This window comes from Ceratotherium simum, chromosome 13 (assembly GCF_057802395.1).
Source record: "Ceratotherium simum simum isolate JZ-2026a chromosome 13, ASM5780239v1, whole genome shotgun sequence".
Lineage (NCBI taxonomy): Eukaryota > Metazoa > Chordata > Mammalia > Perissodactyla > Rhinocerotidae > Ceratotherium > Ceratotherium simum.
The window spans coordinates 25,086,834-25,090,025 of record NC_141912.1 but is presented as its reverse complement, the minus strand read 5'-3'; the positions used below and the strand labels follow the sequence as shown (position 1 = coordinate 25,090,025).

General features: G+C 45.7%; 1 pseudogene; it reads right to left on the bottom strand.

Moving 5' to 3' along the window:
* Positions 1 to 565: 565 nt before the first annotated feature.
* LOC147915424 (butyrophilin subfamily 1 member A1-like) lies at positions 566 to 2,224 on the bottom strand (annotated as a pseudogene).
* Positions 2,225 to 3,192: the final 968 nt, after the last annotated feature.

Here is a 3,192-nt window from a genome sequence, read left to right as displayed (position 1 = left end):
GTTCTAAATGAAATAAAGTCCTTGCGTGAAAAGACTGTGAAAACAGCAAAGCCACCTCCAGATCCAGCTTCTGCTATGCAGTTCTGTTCTGCAGGCATTCAAGACAACCACTGCTTGTGGGCACTGGCCTTTCTCTTCTTTATGAGGAGGATCCAGGAGATCAAGGTCAGAGATCACTCTCCATGCCACTAGTTTTTAGTCTATCCATCAGAATTTCTTGTCTCTTGAGGTTCCTTTTTCAGTTTCTACCTGGGGCGGCAACACCAGACAGACTGTCTTAACAAGACTCTGTAGGGTTGCATTGTCCTCTCTGGCCCTCTGCACCACTCAACCCTAGAGCACTATAAAACTCTCCCCAGCCTTTGCCCAGTCTTGTGGAGGAATGACAAAGAAATGGCTGCAGCTCTGAGAGCAAAGGTCATAGGGGATCTGGCTCCACCTCTGGCCTGGGTGGAGCTCTGGGGAAGCTGCCCCTAGAAGTGGCTCCTCAACTCCAGTGCCCAGTTCTCCCCTGGAGGTTCAATTGAGAGAAAGTCTGGGGACTGATGACCTCAATGGCAGATGGTCAGAGGGGTTGTGTGAAGAAAGGGTGGAGGGGCCCAGAGAAGGAGGCCTGGGAGAAAGTGTAGATGTGGGACCCATCAACCACACTGTAGAAGGAGACATTCCAGCCTCATTGTCCAAGAAGACCCCTAGCTGGCTGAGGGGCTCTCTCAGGGGAGGAGGGTCTGAGGGAAGGTGAGGGCTTGATACTTATTAGCATATAGTTCTACCACCCAGAATCCATTTTGAGGTGACTCTGTGATTCCCTACATCCTTTCCATGTTTTCCTCACAAACCCCAAGCTCCCAGTAAGTCCTGTTGCCCACTTCTACCTCCCATTAATGTCTCCCTGAAGAGAAAGAGTCGTGGCCCAGCACAGAAGGGTCAAGAAAAAACCTTCCAGATTTTTCAGGGACATCCTGTTGTGTATTTTTCCTCCTCAGACTTCGGTAATCTTCAGACAGAAAGAGTTCAAACTGTTACTGCCCAAAAAGGGGGTTCATCTGCCCGCTGCCAGACATGCCAATATTCAAGAGGTAAGGTGGTAGGAGAAAAAGGACTTTTTATTACAGCTTGCTAGCAAGAGGGAAGATGGCCGACTCACATCTAAAAAACCGTCTTACAGGACAAAGACTACAGACCAGTTATATACTGGGCTGGTCTCCGGGTTGAAGAGGTAGGTCTCCGGGTGGTCTCCAGGTGGGGGCATCCATCTCATCTCCAAGCAGATATCTGGTCTTAGTTCCTGATAGTCTTTTGTTTTACTGGATATGCATCAGAGACCAGAACAATGCCCTATACCCTGATCTTTCAGCTGTCAATGATGATGGCTATCAGCATAGACTCTCTGCCAAGGGGTCTTCACATTCCTAAGGAACTCAAAAGGAGAAAGTTATCGACTTATTGCAGCTGGGAGGGGCCATAAAATCCACACGCCATGTCTGGGCTTGTTAATCAGAGGTCATTCAGAGTTACAATAAGGTTTCTTTTCTACAATATGTTTTCCCTTATGTTAACCTTGTGTTGAGCTGGTATCAAAAGTAGGCAGTGTCTGGATCCAGAGTCACATTAGCTGTGCAAAGAAAGAAAAGAGAGAGCCAGGTCAACTCAGTTACTGGGAAAGAGGGGAAAAAGAAGCTGACTCTAACCCATGAAGTTCCTTTCCTTTCTCCTCAGAACAGCTAGAGTGAAAAGCATCTTTCCAAATGTCCTCAGAAACATTTTTCGAAGAGCCACTGGGAGAGCTCAGAAATTTTAACAAGGAGGAGATAATGCAGATTCCTGAAATCTGGAGGTCTCAGGTCCCTGTAACAGAGGTGTCTAATCAGGAATCCCCCCTTCCTACCCCATCCTCTCCTCTCCCACAGCCTTCTGTACAAATCCCTCATGTGTCACTGCACTGTTATTATTTGTTTCACATTCTCTCCTCTACTGGACGAGGACATGAGAAAGTAGAGACTGTGTGTGTTCATCACTGCATTTTCACTGTTTAGTGCAGTCAATCCTTGTCACACAAGTGGTGCTTAATAATGTTTGCAGAGTGAAGGAATGGGGCAGGTCTGTGTAGGCCCTTCAGCCATCCCTCTCTGTCAATCTGAAGCCCCAGGGGATCAGGCAGAGAGCTACTTGGCCAGAGCTTTTCTGCCAACTTTGTAGGATCCCTGATGAAATCAATACCCATCTTTAACAGATTTCCCAGGATCTCATAGCTTAGAAGAGTCACATGGGAGAAACTTATGTGTTCACCAAATGCTGGTTCCTTTTCCTCCTAGGGACACAGGTATATGACATTTCCCAGCCTTCCTTGGGTAATCAGAAGAAGAGTTGGCCCCTTCAAGGCCTGGCCCTTGAGAAACCTTCTGCACAGTATTTCCACCCCTTTTTCCCCATCTGTTGGCTGAATGCAGAGGATAATGAGGCCCTAGAAAATCTGTGTAGAGCAGAGTTCTTATCTCCCAATATGATCTGTCTTGGACCCTGAAGAGATGGAGAAATACAATTTTATTATCTTTACCTAATGAGACATTGGGTTTGTTTATTATAACGGTTAGACTACCCTCACCAATACAAGCTATGACCGAAAGTCAGCTCCCTTTACAGCCTGTTTCTTCAGACAGTTTCTTTATGTGCTGGATACCGAGGACGCACAGATGGTAACACACAAACCCTGCCCTGTCAGCGAACTCAATCTTGAGACAAACAAAGAAGGAAATAGTATCACTTCAAAGAGAAAGTCTGTAAAATTATTTCATTTCTTCCTTCTAAAAGCCCTTGAACCTACCTTTAGTTCTCTATTTGTTTGTTTCAGAGAATCCTTCATAATTTACTACTTTCCTGGTATACATACTTATTTATGATACAGTCTACAAAGCTCAAACCAGCTCTTTGGCGGTTCATCTGGAGCCCACACCACAGATCCAAGCCCCTCTTTGCTGCATCATGGCTTCCTCACCTGGCTGAGCAGTAAACCCAGTCTAATCCTCACTGTTTCTGATATTTTATTTGTTTTCCATCAAGTTCAGCACTCACCTTCATTTTGTCAAATCCAATCTTCAATTGTCAGTTCCCACCTTGTTCAAACTCTCAGCCACATTTGACATAAATGTTTCCTCCTTCTTGATATAGTTTCTTTCCTCAGATTCTGGGACA